This window comes from Mus musculus, chromosome X, assembly GCF_000001635.26.
Source record: "Mus musculus strain C57BL/6J chromosome X, GRCm38.p6 C57BL/6J".
Lineage (NCBI taxonomy): Eukaryota > Metazoa > Chordata > Mammalia > Rodentia > Muridae > Mus > Mus musculus.
Window position 1 is genome coordinate 6,524,285 of NC_000086.7, and position 21,454 is coordinate 6,545,738.

Genomic DNA, 21,454 nt, shown 5'->3' on the forward strand with positions numbered 1-21,454 from the left:
AAAATATCTGTATTGAAGACATTGATATAACTTAAGTTAGAAAACAAAGAATACCAAACTGGAAACACTTGGAAGAATTGAAAAACATGTCATTCATTCTAGTTAATACAATTTATAAATATTTTATAGATAGTTTATTATTTTCCAGTATTTTTGGAACATCTAATCTATGATTATATGCTATGCTGCAGAGAAAATATATGCAAATTTTTAGCAGAAGTAACATTGGGTTTGTTTCTGATAATAATGTACAAAGTTTACAATTTTAAACAAAAATCTTTAAACAAATTTAATACATGAGAACACATTTGCATGCAAATATCAGATCAGAGAAAAATAGCAAACTAATAAAAATAATCAAGGTGGAAGCATGACTTGTCAAACTTCAAGATTAGTATTCAGAAGTGAATTTATAACAGATATTTTATTAAAAATGAAGAATACAATTACATATCTAAGGATCTATTATAATATTGATGCCAAGGGCTTGATTTTGGGAACTTGGGAGATGGATTCAATAGATAAACCTCTATCAAATTTAATCAAGTAAACAAAGATGAATCATGAATAAAATTTAAATAAGTGATAAATAACATCCTAGAAATAGTTTCTGGAATTAACTACAGATTACATTGACTATATTTTAAGAAATCTTGAAATCACAGAGAAATTTAACATATCTACTTCAGTTTTAAATGCCAGAATTATTGAGAAGCTGTATAATAAAAGGACCTGAAACAACAGAAATGTAGAAAATGACACTAATACCCAAACAGAAATTCTCAAAAGTAATTTGGGTTCACATACTTTGAATACCTTCAAAGTTTTTGCAATAGCCTAAACTCTATTACAGTGTTATCAATCTGAAAGTGTTGTAGAATTATTCAGGTTGCTTTTAAAGCTAGCATTATTTTGATACTAGAACCCACTGCACTGCCCCCACACAGGATCCTCTAATTATTGAGTTTTGGTACATAAAGTGCATAAATATGAGTCTATGAAATATAATTTAGAACCATAGGATAATAGTTTAAGTGCCAAAATAGAGTTTTTGGAAAAAGGTAAAATCTTGACTCATACAGACTTAGAAATGAACATATGCTGCACTTTATTTAACTCTAATGAGCAAACTGTAAGGTGTTGGAATCAGTTTAAAGGCAAAGTCAAAGAAAAACAAATTTAATTTAAAGATAACACTAGACCTCAATAACCAGTTAAAAGCTACAGAAAGAAAGACCTCCAACTCAGAACCCTTAAAAAGAAATATGCATGTCATATAAAGGACATATGTGGATGACTTTTCAAAACAAAATTTCCACTGAAAATGTACACTAATAATTTTGATTATCTGAATAGCCCAAAGACATTGCATAAAATGGTAGTTACATAGCTGATGATACAGCTCTGTGGTAGAGCACTTGCCTGCCATATGTGAAGCCCCAGGTTCAGTTTTCCATTCCCAGTACCATAAAGCATAACAAAGAAAAGCTTAGTGGTAGAGTGCCTACTTAAGCACAAGGCCCTTGACTCAGTGCCCAGTAGCAAAAATCAATAAACAAACAAACAAGCAAACAAAATAAGCCTGGAGGGCAAAGGAATGAAAGAAAAATAATGGGTATATTATAGTGATAGGTTTTTGTTGTTGTTGATGATGATTTGGGATTTTTTGTTGTTGTTGTGTTGTTGTTGTTTTTATTTGTTTTGTTTTGTTTTACCACATGTGCCACATTAGCATATTTCCGTAATCCCAGTACTTGTGGTTGTGGGACTTGGGAAGAAGAGACAGGAGAATTAGAAGTTCAGGGATAGCCTTAGATACATAATGAAGTCAAGAACAGCCTAAGCAACATGAGACCCTTTCTCAAAAAACAAACAAACAAAACAAAACAAAACAAAAAAACAAACCACAAACCAAGAAATAATGGAATGAGCAGTATTTTTACATGCATTGGCTTAGTTACGCCCCTATTCTGTTGGGATATTCTTTAATTTTGAAATTCAAATCAGCCTTTATTATTCTGTTTTCCTTGTAAGTGTTATCAGTCAACCTCCAGATTATGTGCCCATTTGTATGATGTGCTTTTGCATCTAGTTCGTGGTCATCTTTTCTATCACAATTCAAGATGCCATACTGAGAAATTCTATCGTTCTTTTAGATGGACAAACATTTTATAGTTTTGGGTATTCGTCTTAAGGAATACTTCCTTCTGTATTAACAACTTACTCTCTTGATTGTGCAATGGACCTTGCCAACCTCTTCCCCAGCCCTCTTGAAACAAACTCTTACCCAGGTTGGTCTTGAACTCATGATCATCCTGCCTCAGCCTCCAAGGTCCTGGTATTATAGGCATGCAGCACCATAGTTAGTTCTTGTAAGCATTTGAGCCATCAATATTTGTTAAATGCCAGGCTTTTGCTTGAGTTTGAAAACTCAAACATGAAGAACATGGTTGTAGTCCTTGCTCTCATTGACCCTTGATACCTACAGTCTTTCTTGTCCACGATTCCTCAGTCACTGAACAGAGAATATAGTTTGTGACTATTATTTCAATTTTTCTAAAGAAGATACATAGATCCATTAGAGAGATTTTAATTATATGATAGATGTTTTAGAACTGGTGCTCATTAGTGAATATCACGTAGGAAGTTGTTACAAATGCATTTTATTGGATGCTATATTGGGTCTAAATGAATCAAAACTCTTGGTTAGTGGGAGTTATTCCAGTTACGTATTTTAATCACATTTCCAAATTAAAAGCCAACAGTTTGTGAAACACTGCCTTGAGGCATCAAGGTTCAATTCTCCAGAATCAGTAGAGAAAAACTAAATGCAACCCTACAGTAACTACCTCGTCTCTATTCAGATTCAATTTCACACATTCAGAAGACCAATACAAATCATCACAGAAAAATCCAACAGGAAATTCAAATTCTGACTTTCTGAGCTGCATATGAACCCTGTTGATGAAAGGCTGGTTCAAGGGAGGGTGCAGCATATGACCAGAATCCCTGCAGTGGGGAGTATAAATCTGCAGGTATCCTCTAGTCCCGTACCCACCCCCATCCCCAGTAGTAGTTGATAGCATCACCATCTACTTGGACATTCAAGTGAGAAACACAATAGTTCTTTAGTCATTGTTGTCTGTCACTGAGAGCTCTATTTACCCTTTAGACAGTCCCACAATCTGCACTCTTTATTCTCTCTGTGACTACTCCAGTACAGTCCCTCCTTGTCTCTTCTTGAACTATTTATGATCCTCTTAGTTGTCTTAGATCTATCTGCTAAGGTGTTAGTACAAAGATGAGTCCAGAATACTGATCCAATTATATCCATCCCCTGCCGAAAACCTCTCTGACCTTCCTTGCTCAGAGGGCAGTTAAGAAGAGTGAGCGATTTATCACCATCTCTGCTCACACTTGAACTTCTAGGGTAATGAAGTTTCCAAGAATCTTGGATATCATTCTGATTACCAACTGTATGATTCTCGATTTTCTACTTCTTACCACAGCTGCTCTAAGTTCATCTGTGCAACAGCCATATCGTATCCAGAGGCCAGCATTTCCCAACATATCTCCCCATCCTCTGGCTCTTACATTGTTTTCTGCCCCATCGTTTGCAATGTTTCCTAATCTTTGGGGGCAGAGACACTGCTGATGTAGCTCTCCTGTCTATGGTTGAGTACACACAGATTCTGTTTCCCAGCATTTCAACAGTAATGCGTCTCTATATTAACTATGATCCATATAATAAGAAGCTTCTCTGACCAAGGTTAGAAGCAGTACAAATCTGTGGACATAAACAGAAATATTTAAAAGGCAGTTTAACATATAGAAAAATAACATCCATGTGTTCTGCCAAAGGGCCTATGACTTCACTAGACATAGGTTTTCATCCATGTCCAGATGTATTTCACCCATGTATATGTTACCAGGTATGAATTCACTCCTGTGGAGCAGGTAAAAACCCCAACCATGAGAATCATTAGTTAGTCCTCATAAACAGGCTTGCAGCTATGACACCAGTGCATACATCTTGCCTGGCAGGTTAGTACTAGAACACACAGGGTCCAGAGCTGAATAAAATGATGTCTTTTCTCCCCCAGCAGCCTGCAAAACACCTTCCAAAACTACAAAAGCTGGCTAACAGAGAGCATCCTTGTCAGTTCAAGACTGATTTTCTGTGTCCTGCAGCGGATGTGTATGATGCCTTCAGCAAATATGGTGTTACTATCTAGTTATAGTGGGTGACCTAAAGCTAATGGTAATAGCCTATGTTGGTTGGGTTGCCTCTGGGGCCTCTCTGACCAATACATCATAAGCACGTATAACCCATCTGACAGCTAGGCTACAAGAATCATGATAGTCATTATTCATTGTTGTGTCTTTATCATGTAGTGCTAGTCATAGCCACTTCCCTGTAGCAGACTTTGTTCAAAAAAATCCTTGAGTCTTTTCTATGTCCCTATAGCAGGATGTAGAAAAAAAAATATTCAGTCTACCTTAGTTTATAAAACTTAAATGTAAAAATGGGCATGTATATCACACTCCTGTTCCAAAGTTTCATGAACCATTGTAGAAGGGGGACAGCAAAGAAATCGTAAGCCAGAGGTCAGGTTCTGGGCATGCCCAGAACTTAACAGTATCTTCTGAATATGACAGGACCATATGCAGTCATGAGCTCACAGCAACTGTGTTTGCTTGCACAGTTGCTATACAGGATCAAGTTAGTCAACCTTCCAGTATGGAGTGGGGAGGGGATAATGAGCCACCACCCCTAGCTGAGAAGCTATTGACAGGTGATGACTTCTGGGGACTGTAGAGTCAGTTTTATTTCAGCGTGTGGCCCTGGATAGGTTGAGCATGATGCTACGTCACCCATGATATATGCAGTATAAAATGGGACTCAATGCATTATAGAAAAATGAAGGTAAGGACTTAGTAGTAGGTGGTGGGATGGAGGGTGAATCTGGGAAGGGTTGGAGGTAGGAGCAGGAGTAACATGATCAAAATACATTGTGTATACACATATGAAATGCTCAAAGAATTAATAAAAATATTGTATTTTAGAAAATGAATATCAAGTATCTTATGTATTTATACTTTTATAAGTATTTAGTGTCTGTCCCTTTACAAAATAGAAGACTTTGAGGCTCCATATAATGGTTTAAAAAAAAAAAAACACCAAGTGGTTTTGAACATGGCAGGCACTCAATACCACTGAGCCTCAGACCTTCAACTTGGCCATCCTTTCTCTTTGCTATGTTGCTCCTACATCTAGAAAGTTTTCTACATTTCTTTGCTAAACCAAAGACTGGCCATACTCCAGAATGAAGCTTCAACCAAAGGGGCCATGTCGTTAGAAGTACTTGCAATCCCTATTTCATCTGAGTTTTCTGGACTGTAGACTCCATAACTCTACTGAGGCCAATAATGAGGTAGGCCTTGCCTATGGCCATGGAACTCAAAATGATGATGTAACACTAAAAGCCACAATTTCTGTCAACCAATTGGCCTTTCTACTGTTTCAGGAGTTTTTCAACACCTTTGCTCCCTCCTCTAGGCAGCCTTCCTGCACTTGAGAGATGCTACTCCTTCCTGTACCCACAATAAGCCTGGGATCCTATCTTTTACCTTAACTTAGACAACTCTGGATACAGAAGACTGCCAGATCCTTTCCCCAGCTTTTACTTCTTCCTGCTGAGCTCCAGATTTCCATTCCAAGATGTGCATTGCCTCTGTCCTGATAGCCCATTATACTACCACCATGGCATTGTTCCCATCTCTATAAGTCAAACTCACAACGAGAGAGAATCTCTTCAATTTCTTTTTTATACTCCAAGTCCTTTCTGAGTTTCCCTCTGCAGTGTTTCTAATATCCATGCCATCCATCTCCTTCACCTTCTTCCTACTATTGCCTGGGACTCATTACCTCTTATCTGGATGCCCTCCAACCCATTCTTTGCACTTCTGCCAAATTAATCTTCCTAAAGTACATCAAAGTATTTATTTCAATCAGCAATAATTGTTCTTCGGGTAAACCTCATGAGTTATGAGATCTCCATTGTGCCAGCCTGGGTCATGTAATTCCCTTTCTCAAATATGCCCCAATTGTCTCCAGAAATAAATACAAGTATTCCGTCTTAGCATTTATGACCCTCTAGAGCTGGCTCTACAGGACTTTTTTTTCCCATCTTATCTTCCTGAAATCCAAAAGAGTGCAACTTTCCCTTTGCACATTCTTTTCCCTGTTTAGGGACTCTTATTGTCCTCTTCTTGGAAAATACGTCTTCAATTTCTATTCTCCCTTGTTGTGGTATTGCCAGCCTGTCATCTTTTTTTGTCCCGTTTCTTTTTTCTCTAATGCTACAAACCTGCATGGGTTCCTCCCATTTTGAAAATAGGTATTCACCTTTAAATATATTTTTTTAAAAACCTGTCTCTTGTGTACCCCTACAAACATAAATAGTTCGCAGTAAATCCAGTTTTCTCCACTCTGATTTCTGTGTTTAATTGGTCAAGTCCTGGTCATTTTTATCTACTGAAAAGTCTTCCATTTCCTCTTTCTCATTTGTGTTGTGAATCAACACCTTAGCATGTTACCTATCTTCAGTATTGTCATTCTCTTTACCTCCTAAATTTAATCTTCTGTCACAACCAGAGTCATCTTTTGAAATGCAAATCTTGTGATGAACTCATTGCTTGCCAAAACCACCCAAGGCTGCCCATTGTGTTCAGGATAAAATCCAAACTCCTTAACATGGTTGAACAGGCCTCTTAATTTTCTGTATCTCCACCATCTGTGCAAAAGCTTGCACTCTAAGTTACAGCCACTTTCAACTGCTTATACTTCTTCAACTCTAGCATCATTTCTCATATGCCTTTGCCTTTTTCACATCTGCTTCCTCTATTCAAAATCATGACTCTTGTCTCCTTTGCTTTGCTTTGCTTACTCTTACTCAACCATTCCAAATCAATTTTAAGCTTTCCTTAGCCAGTGCAGCCTTGAAATGTATTCTGTTTTTTCACATAGACAACACCTCTGGTTTCCTGTATTGAGGACTGTGATAGCATGCTTGCTTGTCTGATTTCCCATGTGAGTTTTGGGCAAAATTTATATGATGATAATTCTTATATCTTCATCATGGCCATCCTAGTACCTAGTGGATTGATTGCATGCCAAGCATCTACTTTATTGTTAACTGAGCTGAACATATGTGTGCCAAGCAAGGAAGATGAGAGTCACTGTTATGAAAAGTGGAAGCCTAGAATATCAGGGGTGTTGGATTTCTAGGTATACAAATGCTTGAAAGTTGAGGTTGTACATTCAGTAAAGGAAAGATATGAATCAAAGGTAAGTCCAAAATTTCACAACAGGCTAGATGGAGGTATAAGGCATTAATTTCAAATATAGTGGTATGAACTTGAATTTACTGAGCAGTGCACTTGACACTTGGTTTTTTCCAAGACAGGGCTTCTCTGTGTAGCCATGGCTATCCTAGAACTCATTCTGTAGACCAGGCTAGCTTCAAACTCACAGAGATCCTCTTGCCTCCACTTTCCACTTTCCAAGTGCTGGGATTAAAGGTGTGCACCATTACTGCTTGGCTTATATTTGTTATATTAAAAGGAAAGAAAATAATTTTGAAAATGCAGGATTTGAACCATCTAAGAACTCCAAGTAGAAATTATAATAGGTACTTGCAACTATGGTTCTAGAATATAGCAAAGATGTTTGTACTCTGTAATTACATAGGAAGTTATTAGGATAGATGGTAATTTAGGGCACTGAGATGGATGGGATTTTCCAGAAACAGAAGTAAAAGAAAATAAATGGGAAAAGTCTAGTACTTAATGCTTGGTGACATATATTTATTAGCTAAGCACAGGGAGAAGATCCCTTCATTAATTAATATGAGGATAATTATTGAATTCATATTCTGTCTATGCCAAGTACTGTTGTGGGAACTGAGGATACAGCATTGAACAAACTAATCTTTCCTCACACGAATCTGATCTTCTAATGGAGATAGATAAACAGTTACTATAGGGAAACAAATATATACCAGCAGTGATAGGTGCTATGAAGGAAAATGAAGATGTGTAAGAACACAGAAATTATTAATATAGAGATTCTACTTACCATTAGCAATAGTGTTAGGGTTTGGTAGCTGCAAATGGGATGGATTCCTAGGTGGGGTGGTGTCTGGATGGCCTTTCCTTCAGTTTCTGCTCCATTTCCCCCGCTGTGTTTCCTTTGGACAGGAACATTTCTGGGTTAACCATATTGAGATGGGTGGGTGGCCCCATCCCTCAACTGGGGGCCATGCCTATTTACAGGAGGTGGTCTCTACAGGTTCTCTCTCCCCTTTGTGGCTTACTTTGGCTAAAGTAATCCCCGTTTGGTCCTGGGAACCTCTTGCTTCCCTGGCATCTAGGACTTTCTAGTGGCTACCCCCAGTTCCCCATCCCCTACTGCTACGTATTTCTAGTCAATTTCCTGACTACTCCTCTCTAGTCCCTTCCAATACCTGATCCTGCTCCACCTTTTTTTCCTTCCCCTCCTCTCTCCCTCCTTCTACCTCCTGTGATTATTTTATAGGATTGAAGCATCTACATTTTGGACTTTCTTCTTCTTAAGTTCTATATGGTTTGTGGGTTGTACCAGCACCTGACCAATGCAGAAGCAGATTCTCACAGCCAACCATCAGATTGAGGCCAGGGACATAAAGGATGAGTTAGGGGAAGGACTGAAGTAACTGAAGGGGATTGCAACCACATAGGAAGAATGATATCAACTAACCAGACCACCACCAACCAAAGTATACACATGGAGGGACCCATGGTTCCAGACACATATGTAGCAGAGGTTGGCCTTATCTGACATCAATGAGAGGGGAGGCCCTTGGTTCTATGGAAGCTTGATGCCCCAGGATAGGGGGAATGCTAGAGTAGTGAGGTGGGAGTAGGTGAGTGGGTAGAGGAGTACCCTCATAGAGGCAAGGGTGGGGGGAGGAAGGGATGAGGAGTTTGTGAAAGGGTAACCGGGAAGGAAGATATCATTTGAAGTGTAAATGAATAAAATGATTAATTAAAAAAAGATAGAGATGCTAGAGGCAACAGGAATAGAAGAGACTTTAACTAGACCAGGGATGGTCCTTATGCAGGTGTGTGGTGTGTGTGTGTGTGTGTGTGTGTGTGTGTGTGTGTGCATGCATGCACGCATACATATGCATGGAGGCCATAGGTTAAAATAGGCATTCCTCTATCATTCTCCATCTTATTTTTTGAGATAGGATCTTTCACTAAACTCAGAGCTCACCAATTGGTTAGATGGTCTGGCCAGAGGGATCTACTTGTTTCTACCTGCACAGTAGTATTATAAACACGCTCCCCGGCTCACACCCCTGACTTTCACATCAGTCTGAGTGAGCTGAACTTGGATCCTCTTGCTTGCATGTTAGGCACATTGCCAACTGAGCTATCTTCCCAGCCTCTATCTGAAGATTTGTAAGTAAAAAATTAAATGATGAGAAAGATGCAGCTCTATGAAAATCTGGGGAGAAGAACGTCAAGTATAAAGACCTTTAAATGTAGAAAAACATAATATCACCAAAGCTTAAAACAAACAAACAAAATAACAAGAAAATTGAAACTGGAGTACAGTAACCAAGTAAATGAAATATGAAGACAGTTGAAATTGAGGAGGTAATCAGAAACATACTTGCATAAGGACTTACAGGGTCTGATAGAATCCTAAATGTGTTATACTTTGTTGGGGGAGTGTTAAAGGGCTCCAAACAGGACAATGTTAAGATTGTTCTGGCTACTGTATAAAAATAGGGAGCAGGGAGAGGGACCAGCAAACACTCTCAGGAGATTAATTGCTGTGAATCAGTTAGGAAATGGTGGTCAATTGACTTCAATTTTGTCAAAAAAGATGGTGAAAATTATTAGATTTACAATTGGTTTCAGAGGACTTATTGATTGGTGAAGTGTGATTTAGACAGGGTTGTGGCAGAGAATGAAAAGGTAAAGGTTAGCTGGGCATGGTGGTGCACGCCTTTAATCCCAGCACTTGGAAGGCAGAGGCAGGCGGATTTCTGAGTTCGAGGCCAGCCTGGTCTACAGAGTGAGTTCCAGGACAGCCAGGGCTATACGGAAAAACCCTGTCTTGAAAAAACAAAACAAAAAAACAAACCTGAAAGATAAAGGTTACAAAGTCCTTCCATTTAGGCTTGAATAACTGTATGGTACCAGTTGCTAAGACAGAAAAGACTGGAGAGGTCGGAAATAAGTTTGAGAGGGGTGGGGAAGTTCAACCTAATTGTTTGAATCTATGCATATTAAGTTTGGCAAGTCTACTAATTTTAAGTAAAAGAGATATCTAGAGCTCAACTGAGGAAGTGGGTCAAAATTGAATATCCAAATTTTGGACTTAACCACTAATCACTAAAGATTTGAGAGTAGATGATCTTGCTAATGAATTAAATATAAACAGCAAAGAAGAGACATTATTGCACATCCCTTAGACAGTATGAAAAAGAGTAACAAAAAGAGTAAGTTGAGATGTGCCAGGGACGTGCTACAAAAACCTCATAGCAGCATGCATTAGCTCTAGTGAAGATATGGATTTAAAATATGGATTAAGGGGGAGAGAGAAAGAGAGAGAGCTCAAACGAGTCAAGCGTTGGTGAGACACCAATTCTGAGAATTTACTATTGATTTTGGCAACATAGAGGTAATTAGCAACTTGAACAATGGAATTTGGAGATAGAAGCCTAAATGGATTGTTTGCTAAATTAATGGGAGGTAAAGAAATGAAGTATTAGCTTAAGAGGCAGTTAGAAGAAATATATAAAAATTTTATTTGTCAATTATTAAAATTACTCATTTTACTAAGAGTGTTTTCTTTTAAATCACAATCATAAAGTATCTAACTACTAATGAAACTAATTTCATAAAAACAGATAAACTGATGCTTTAGAAAGGAAGAAATAATGACAGTAAGGTCTTTGAGAATGTTAGAACAGAAGTAGAAAAGAAAAACCATCGGTAAACAAGAGCACAATTTACTTCATAGCAAGGCCAGGAATCACTGACATGGTGGTGGGGAGAGACCCCTTTATATATTGCTTCTAATTTTTAATTAAATAAAAGGGGATTCCATCAGCTGAGAGTTGGGGGAGTAAACAAGTTTAAAATGATAGAAAAAAAAGGCAGTTAGTCACAAAAGAAGGAAAGTAGAAGAGGCTGGTATCATGTAAGCCAAGGGATTGAAAGGAGTGATCCATCAACCGCTATTGTTGAATCAAGTATTGCAGTCAAGTTAGATGAATACTGAAAAAATATACTATTGGGTTGCGGAATTCAGAGGTTATTAGTTGGTTTTGGCAGAAAAGCTGTTGTTAACATATTAGGAACTGAAATGTGAGTTGACTGGGTGTGTAACTTAGTGGTATATCACTTCCCTAATGCCCACAAACCCTTAATTCCATCCCTAGCACCCTCTCCAAAAAACGAGGCAATCAAAGGTGAGGAATTACACATGTAGAAATGTTTTGTGGTATAGGGGGTGTTAGGCATTGGGCAAGATCGGTGAGTACTGTACCACTGAGCTACATCCCAGCTGAACAGTCCTTCTACAAGTGGAAAGTGGCAGAAGTAAGCTGTGGAAAGGAATCTACTTACATTATGTACTAGACTGAATTTCCTGCAGAAGAGTGACCTACCAAAGTCATATAGTCACTTGCCCAAGATATGACTCTGCTGGTTTCCAACAGATGTTAAATATGAGAGTGAATACATTCACAAATCCTGTATCCAAATAAAATCAACAGAATCCCTTAAAGTGTCCTATGAGAAAACTATCTGCTTGCCTCTTCCAATAGATGTATTTGGAAAAATATCTCTAAAGACATATCCCTTTACTGCAGAAGAACAAAACAGTGGAGATGACAAGATACAGTTCAAATATAATCTAGGGTCTCTAATACCTATCTTCTCCCTAGAAAAGATAGACATCTGCTAAGTCTAACCTAAGAACTCCAAGGAATTATTTGGTGTTTCTTTGCAGAGAGTAGGGAATACTTACTGATACCCAAAGCTGTATTATAGTTTCCCCTCAGAGTAGCTTAACAGCCACAGTGGATGGGAGAGGGAAGTGTGTATAATAGGCTTATATCTATCTGTATTTGAATGGTATAAAGTCGGCCACAAATAGGAATAGCATAGAACGAGATCAGGGTAGATCAGATCATGGATAGATGAAATCAAGACAGTCATTTAAGCTTACTCTCAGAGAAACTGAATCTTGACAGCAAAATAATTCTGTGCCGTGTGCTAAACTTTGGAAGTAAATACTGGTACTCTGCCACTGAGTCATTTTAACTATTAATAACTAGACAGGACGATGTCATTGAAAATAATGTAGCATGATACAAGGAGTGGTTTTGCCCTATTCCCAGAGGGCTAGACTGGATGGAACCTAATCGCTTTTTCCTACACTAATTTGGCTGATTGTGTCAGAGAAAAAAAAAAACAGGCCAATCATTTTGTTTGTTTTCCTTCTGTTGAATGACTCACACTTGACCACAGGCATCCATAGAAAGAATTCCCATTGATAGGAAGATAACAGAATGTATAATAAGAATCCAGTAGCTTGAAAGGAAGAACTCCCCAAAACTTGAAAAATCATTCAGGGACCCCTAAAGTACTATAGAGTTAGAACCTTGAGTTATTGACCATCTATCTCCAGAATGTGTAGCTTCAGTGCCTGGATGACAGACAGCATTTGAAGATTGAATGAGTAAATGAAAGGTTGGTTAATTAATGAATGGTACCTTGCGAGAGAACAGCTAGGAATACCAATATAATAAGATAATGAACTGATAGGTCAGACATGTTATCTTTATGAGTCACCTTATGATTTCATTTTCAATGATTTCTTCTGAGGATGAAATTAAAGAATTTAGGTAATATACTTGGAATCCAGCATATTAAGTTGTATTAGCTCTTTTTGCCCAACTCATCCTCTCATATAAGTCAAAGGTGTTTCTGTTTGCTTTATCAAATGAGAGAAAATTACGCTTTGCTCTTTAAAAAAGAATCAAAGATATTGATATTAAAAACAGCTTAGTTTAACATTAACCAATATCTGCAAGAAATTTTAGGGTAATTTAAAAATATTTATTTTAGTTTTGGAGATTATAATTACTTTCTCCTTTTCTTTCCTTCTCTCGAATCCTCCTTGCTCTCTTTTAAATCCATAGTCTGTCTGTCTGTCTGTCTGTCTGTCTGTCTCTCTCTTGATTAACCATTGTTACCTGCATATATGTATGCATGTCTATAAACAGGACCAGGAAGGGTGGTCTTTCACCTTGTCTTTTATCAGTCTGCCACAAATCTAAATTAAAATAAAATGACAAACTCTCCTGGCAGCATAATTTTATTCTTGGAATCTGTTCAATATCCCAAATACTGGAGGCCGCCTCTCTTAGTGATTAACTGTCCTTCACACCATGTTGGCCACAGCTGATAAGCTAGCTGTTCCCCTAGCCTTGGCTGTTGGTGCTAACCAGTGGGAAAGTCCAAATTTACATGTTTCACTGCCTCACTCTCAGATTTCCTCCTTGAGTTATTTTTATCCTGCCCCACTAGACAGAATTTCTAGAAAAAAAAAAGAAAAGAAAAAAAGAATAGCTTCATTTAGGAAGTGACAGCGCTAAGGATAAAAAAGTAGATTTTTCTGTCTTTCCTTAACAGGAGACTTTTTCAGCCTTTTCTCTTTTAAACATCTTCTCTTCCTTCTACTTTTGAGCTTTTAAAGCTCCAGTTAAGAGACACCACCTTAATTTAGATACAATAAGTGACTTAATTAACATCCCAGACTGGCTCACTTCCTTTAACAACAGTGTCCAACACATTTTTTTCCTCTGAAATGTTTTATTTTCCCAGAGTCTCATATCCCTTGCACAGAACAGAATGTTTTGAAAAACAGTCAAACAGTTTTATCAGACGTAAGTGGTCCTATCACAACTCTAAAGATGGGTGCAGAAACATTTTGTGAGCAATCATGAAAGTGCTAGAAAATTATCAATGGATAGAAAAGCCATTCAAATGAAAGCATTGTAAATAAATCAAGATTTTTCAACCTGAAGAGATAATGTTTTTGATCCTTAGAAAAATGTAGATCCTTGTTCAAATGGTTTAGCAAACACAAACAAAGCCTGTTTTGAGATTGTTGTCATTTTGAAATGTATTTGGTTGGATGTTTTCATGTTGTTTGCGACGCTTCCGTTTAGGACACTGTCCTATTATGTAGTCTAAACTCATCTGAAATTCACAAACTTCTTTCTCTCTCATCCTATCTGAGTGCTAGGATTCCAGGGTCACACCAGTTTGTTCTTTATATGTTTGTTTCATAAGACAGGAAGAAGTGATTTATGAGCAGCTTTTAAGTACTGAAAATATTCTCTAGAAAAAAAAATATGCCCCTTTAGAATGCCAGGAATTGATTCTCATGGCTTCCTCTATCCACCCATTTTTCCTTGTCACCCGAAGGCCTCCTACCAGCCACTTTATTCTTGACAAATCTTTTTCTTGAAATCCATACTGGAAACACAATTAGTGATACCTATAAGAGAATGTTTGTCTTCCTTTTCTGTTAAAGACCACAAGAAATCGCAACATTTGTAGTGAACAAGATTTTAGCCAGATCTTCTAGGGGACTTGTAAGTCACTTTGTATAGTCAATGCTAATGCAATAAGGAAAGCTATGGAATTTTCTTTACTGACTTCAGCAAATTATTTCCTCCCCAGGGAAGTCTTACTGAGACAGAGTAGAAGGCAGTTGGCAGCAATGGCAGAGAAATGAATTAACTACAGCCTTTTCATCTCTTCTCATTTAAGCCAGAGTTCCCTCTAAATGTTGATGCATTGAAGAAACTACTTTTGTAAAGACTAACTGGCAAGCAGTCAGAAAGGAACTTTGGACTTTTCTCTATCAATTTATCAAATGTTTTGTCAGAAAGAGAGACAGAGACAGACACACAGATGGACAGACAGACAGACAGACAGACTATGCTCTTTGTTTTTGTCCTTTGAGTGTAAAACATAATTCACTAGCATAGCTTCAGCTACCTGAACACTAATGCATCTTGCATTTACATCTCTAGCCTCAAACTCTTTTCTGAATACCAACTGTGTAGTTCCCATTTTCTTACCATAGTTTTATGTAGAAACTTGAAATACAATATATCCTGGTATTTCCCCACCTCTCTTTCTTTCATGGACTTACTCACATCCAGTGGTCTTTTTCCTTAAAGTGTGATGTCATGAAGCATTTCAGTTTCTTCCTTCTCTCAGCTACTTACTTAATTCATCTTTATGACACCAATGGCAACATCCTATTAATGCTACCTCTACTATGTTTCGTTGTAAATCTCATTCTTTTAGCCTCTTTTAGCATCTTAACATGCACCCAGAGCTGTGTCCTCTCAGGACTCTGCCTTTGCACAAAGCTATTCTCTCTGCTTACAATGTTCTCCCACCTGTCCTTTGACTAGTAAAATCCCTACTGTGTTAATGGTCCACCATTTATCACTAGCCACTATTCCCATAGGATAAAAAAATTATTCTCCTTTGTGTTCTTATCGCATAGGCACCAGTTTTGGCATCCTTCTGCCATGCCAAATTATGAGCTCCTTGAAGGCCGAGAATGAACTTTCATTGTCTTTGAAATCCCAGCACCTAACATATCATAGTCAATGGTAAATAGTACTAAAATAATGAATTATGTCATTTAAAATCCAGGTGTATCAGTTCCTTTAATGAATCTTGATATTTGGTTCCAAGTCTAAAGATTAAAAGTTTATAGCTTTACACCTACATAAAATCTTTGATCCATTTTGAATGTGGGTGCGTGTACATAATTATGAGTCTTGAGATTTGGTTTTAGATGTATAGTTGTACAATTGTGACAACACTGTTTCCCAAAAGGGCTACCTTTCCTCTATTGAATTTCTTTGTTTATTATAATAATATTATTATTACATATTATTGTGGTGATATATTAAATGTATTATTGTGTGTGCCTGCTTGTGAGTGCACACATGTACATATGCACACACACTATATCCTTTGGAGGCCTGAAGAGGGACACCATGGAACTACAGTTAAATAGGCAGTTGGGAGCTGTGTGATAATGTTACTAGAAACTGGAGTCTTTTGGAAGAGCAGCAAAGAGCCATCTTCCCAGCCCTTATTGAATTGATTTTGCAACTTTCTCAGAAATAATTTTCATATACCTAAGGGATCTACTTGTGTTTCTGTTGGTTTCATTTGTGAAATATTATTAAGTCTCCACCAATACCACCCAGCCTCGATTCAGTATGATTCTTAAAATCTGGTAGATGGACTCTACAATACTAAATGAAATTTCAATAGAAATTCCAGTAACTATGTACAGGAGTTTGAGAAATTCATCTTTTTTTCTACTACACTGACACTTCTAATCCAGGAACACAGTGTCTCTCATTTATTTGGATGTGTGTTGACTTTTTTCATAAGTAGTTTGTAGTTTTCAGCATGTAATCCTATACATTTGTGTTAGATGTATATCTAAGCATATTATTTTTGGCAGCAAGTTCTAATTTTGTTTCTACATGTTTATTGTTAGTGCTCAAAATATGATTACTTTTAAAATGTTGAGTCTGTATACTTCAATCTCCTGCATTATTAGTTCTCTGAGTTTCCTTTATTTGTTTTGGATCCCTTGAGATTTTAACACGTCCTCTAGATAAGAATTTTTTCCCTGTCTTGTTTGTGTTTCATCCTATTTGAAATTTCCCTAATGCATCTTTATATTTGCATCAGTGCTTTGAAGAAGAATGAGTAAAATGTCTGTCTCCCCCTTGTTTCTGATCTTAAGAGCCAAACAGCCACTTATTTATTGTAAACACTGTAAACATATATTGAACTTTCTAAAATTAGATATTTTCTTTATTTACATTTCAAATGTTATCCCATTTCCTAGTTTCCCCTCTGAAGATCCCTTATCCCATCCCGCCTCCTCCTGCTCCCCAACTCACCCACTCCTGCCTCCTGGCCCTGACATTCCCCTACACTGGGGCATAGAGCCTTCACAGGACCAAGGGTCTCTCCTCCCATTGATGGCCGACCAGGCCATCCTCTGCTACATATGCAGCTGGAGCCATGAGTCCCTCCATGTGTGCTCTTTGATTGGTGGCTTAGCCCAAGGGAGCTCTGGAGGTACTGGTTAGTTCATATTGTTGTTCCTCTAATGGGGCTGTAAACCCCTTCAGTTCCTTGGGTACTTTCTATAGCTCCTTCATTGGGGACCCTGTGCTCAGTCCAATGGATGGCTGTGAGCATCCACTTTTGTATTTGCCAGGCTTTGGCAGATCCTTTCCGGAAACAGCTATATCAGGCTCCTGTCAGCAAGCTCTTGTTGGCATCCACAAGTCTGGGTTTGGTTAGATCCCCAGGTGGCACAGTCTCTGGATGGCCATTCCTTTAGTCTCTGCTCTGAACTTTCTCTCTGTAACTCCTTCCATGGGTATTTTGTTCCACCTTCTAAGAAGGATCGAAGTATCCACACTTTGGTCTTTCTTCTCCTTGAGTTTTATGTGTTTTGTGAATTGTATCTTGGGTCAGCCAGCCTTTTACTAAGTATGATATTAATGGCAGAGTTTATATGCATGCTCTTTAACATGTAAAGAAACTCCAATCTTTAAATTTTTTCATTTTTTTTTCATTTATTTTGAGATTATAATGTCATTACATCACCTCCCCTTCTTTTTCCCTCTTGTAAACCCTCCTTTCTCTCTTTCAAATTCATGGCCTTTTTTCCCTATTATTGTTTCATACATATATCTTTACGTATATGCAAATATATTCCTAAATACATTAGTACAACCTGATCACTCTGTATAATATTACTTGCAGTTATCATACGAAGTAACAAATTTTCTTATGGCATTTTTGTATATACTTGGCTTGGATGAATTTAGTCTTCCCTGTCTTCCACATCTCATTTCTTTGCCCTATCCACAGCCTTGTCCCTGTCTCCTCCTTGTTATCCTGTTCCAATATTCATGTTACATGCACTGTGTTAACCTCTCCACTCTTCTCTCTTCTTCCTTAGAGCTTCATTTTACCCTAGCTCATGGGCCCCCTTAGATTTCTTCTTAATTCCATGTTTGCTGAAGGTTGTTGTGTCCTTCTTCATGAAGTCTCCTGAGGTTTTTTGTTTGTTCTGTGTCTAGTTTTCACATGTAAGCAATTCTTAGTTCATAAAGTGAATTGGGAAGAGTTCTTTTCCTGTTCATTTCTCAGAAAGATTTTATATATAACTGGGGCTAACATTTTTTTAGGTAATTCACAATCTTTCTAATTTTCTTCTACTTTTTAGACATAGTCTAAATATACAAGTAGCCCGAGACTTGCTACACAGCCCAGGTTGGCCTCAAATTCACAATTCCCCTGCCTCTGGCAACTGTAATTTTTGGCTTCGTTGAACTTTACTCTTACAAACTTTTTGTTGTTCTCGCCCTTCTGCCTGTTTAGTTAGTTTAGCTTTATTCTTTTTTTCCTAACCAAGTAATTCATGACAATAAATTTCCTGAAAGTATTGCTTCAACTGTGCCTTGCAAGTTTTAATCTGCTGTATTATTATTTTCATTTAGTTAATGAAATATGTGATTGCTTGGGAAACTGCTACTTTGACTCATATATTTCTTATAATGAGTTCTTTAATTTCTAGTTGTTTTTATTGCTAATTTCTAGTTGAATTTCATTGTGGAAGGAAAATGTACTTACGTGTGATTTAAATTCTTTAAAAATTGTTGATTTATCTAACGGAACAAGATATAATCTATTGCAGTATATGTCTCATGAGCACTTGAAAACAATCTGCATTCTTTTGTTATGTAATGTTCCTTATAAATCTCAATTAGATTGTATTGGTAAATGGTATGATTAAATCCTACTGTTTCTTTATTGATTTTAATCTTTTCTCTATCCATTCTTCACAGAAATATATAAGCACTGTGGACAACTGTGGGTTGATCTGTTTCTTCTCTGTGTTCTCTTTCTCTTAATGCAGTTATCTAAGACTGGCAAGCTATGAAAATAAAGTTTTCTTCTGGAATATTAACTAATGGAGAACTTGAATTATGTTAGCAACCAAAAGCCTTCAAGTATAGAAATGCCTCTCCATTTTTACAAAGATGTTAACAATCATATTTCAGTTATAGACTTTTTAGGTAGCTTATTTAACTTGTTCAACTATCTTAATAATTTTTAAAAGTTTAAAAAAAACCCTCAATCCAATTTTTCCAATTCTACTTCTTAAAATTATATGATGTTGTTTGTGTGTGTGTGTGTGTGTGCACGCGTGCGCGCATGTGCACACATGCAAGCTTGGTGAATTGATACTATTGTGCTTCATAGGCATCATAGCTGGGCATCATTAATATTTTAAGTATTTCTTTTCATGTAGATTGTTAGTGGCTGATATATGTGTAATACTTATATACTATTTCTTACTTTGTTGATGTTATTTTACAATGCTGTCTAAGGTCTAATGCATATATTGTCATGTTGATTCTTTGAGATAACCAGGATTTTGTGGTCATCTCCTTTTCGTTTAGATAACTACTTTTAACCATTATTTTAGGATCAGTCTTCCAGTAATAAATTCTTAGAATTTCTTCACCCCAAAATATCTTTTGTCAAATACGTAAAGTTCCAGCAATTTGTGTGTAGGGGCATTATTTGTTTTTCAAGGACACTTTTCAGCCCTGCTCTCTCCCTTTCTCTCCTTCCAGTTGAATGATATTATGAATGTTGGCTCTTTTCATGACACGCCCAAAGATTCCTGAAGCTATATATTCATCTCATAGTCACTTTTCATTCTGCTGTTCATACTGGGTAATTTCTCATGCTATCTTAAAGTTTAATTGATTCCTTTTGTGTTGCCTCTGAAATTGCTTCTGAGAATATTTAGTGACTTTTATTTTATTTTTAAGTTGTAAATTTCCCATTTGATGTTTCTTTATATGTATATATTTTTGTCAAGACGTGCCATATCTCAGCTGAGACTTGCTTACTTGTCATTCATTTCGTGCACACCTGTAATTACTTACTGAAGTATCTTTATGATGGATGCTTTTGTTATACACTTGTAACATGTCTTACTTTTACTGTTGCTATCTATTATCTTTTAGTTGCTGCTGTTCAACTTAAGATCTTCCTGGTTTATAGCAATGGTGAATGATTTTCCATTAAAATGCACACTTTGGAGGATTCGATTAGAGATTGTGATTACATTTGAACTTTCCATTTTATCTAGTTTCCTCTGATACCGCATTCTTAGAGGATAGGGCCCATGCCATATGAAAGCAGATGCCCAGGCTCTCAACTTGACCTCTGTTAGCAACACCCAAGAAAGGGTTGTTTGCTTCTGCCAGATGTATACTCAAATGTCCCTTGCTGCTTTTTGTGTGCCCTCTGATACCACCTCAACAGGAAGAAGGACAAACTCTTTGCTCTTGACATGTTGAGGCAGATAACTCCATTTTTCTGAAATGTTCATTGATACTGTGGGTCAACGAAGGCCTGTTACTACTATGTACAGAAGTCTTGATTCTGTATGTAGCCTGTATTGCCAATGCCTGAGTAGTGGGTGGAGTAAGGATTGGATTACATTGTTAAAGAGTAGCCAAAGTGGAAATCTAGGCTCTTCATTCAGCATTTGTTAACATGAGTAAGGATAGAGCCTCAGATTTCCTGTGGTAGTTACCCAGAGCAGAGTAGATATTTTCTAGGCATCCTTCATCATACTAGGATGCTGCTCTTTTAGAGAACGAGAATAGATGTGTCTTAGGGGTGATTTTGTCTGTGCCCACCATTGGACTCTCCTCAGAGCAAAAGGAAAACCCAGGAAACTTGACACTGTGCCATGCTCTAGCACTCAACCTTTCCTGAGTGGTCTGTCTGCTTCGTGTAATAAAAACCATCTTCATTACATTAAGACCGTTCAAATTAGATTTCTTGGTTTGGTTTTTACACTGTGATTTGAATTTTTACAATGAGGTTGATAATGAGTTCTTTTTAAATTTAAAATACTATTCTTTTGTCAGGTATATGTTTGCAATACTTTCTCTTAATGAATGGTATCAGACAAAGATAGATAAGAGTGTTTTAGTGATTATTTTTCTTGTCCAAAAATCCAGGCAATAATTATCTCATTTTCCCAGAGCAGGAGTCTTGATAATATTTTAGTGCCATCTCTTAAGAACTATATGCATTATTTCTGTATATTGTTTATAATTTTCATTAATAAATTATGCCTTCCAGTCAGGGAACCTGCATGGGTATCTGACCTTGGTCCTCTGTGTATATGTTATGGGTTGTATAGCTTGGTCTTCTTGGG

The 21,454-nt window shown here is 37.3% G+C and overlaps 1 protein-coding gene and 1 long non-coding RNA gene across 5 annotated transcripts in view; one reads left to right on the forward strand and one right to left on the reverse strand.

Annotated features, from left to right (window-relative positions):
- The window catches only part of Shroom4 (shroom family member 4), a 237,506-nt gene that overhangs the window by 124,336 nt on the left and 91,716 nt on the right, over positions 1-21,454 (forward strand). The window lies entirely within an intron of this gene.
- 5430428K19Rik (RIKEN cDNA 5430428K19 gene) overlaps positions 1-21,454 on the reverse strand; it is a 122,288-nt gene that overhangs the window by 71,909 nt on the left and 28,925 nt on the right. The window contains exon 2 of the long non-coding RNA NR_045426.1: positions 8,141-8,252. This is a non-coding gene — a long non-coding RNA (RIKEN cDNA 5430428K19 gene). The remainder of the gene's footprint in view (positions 1-8,140; positions 8,253-21,454) is intronic.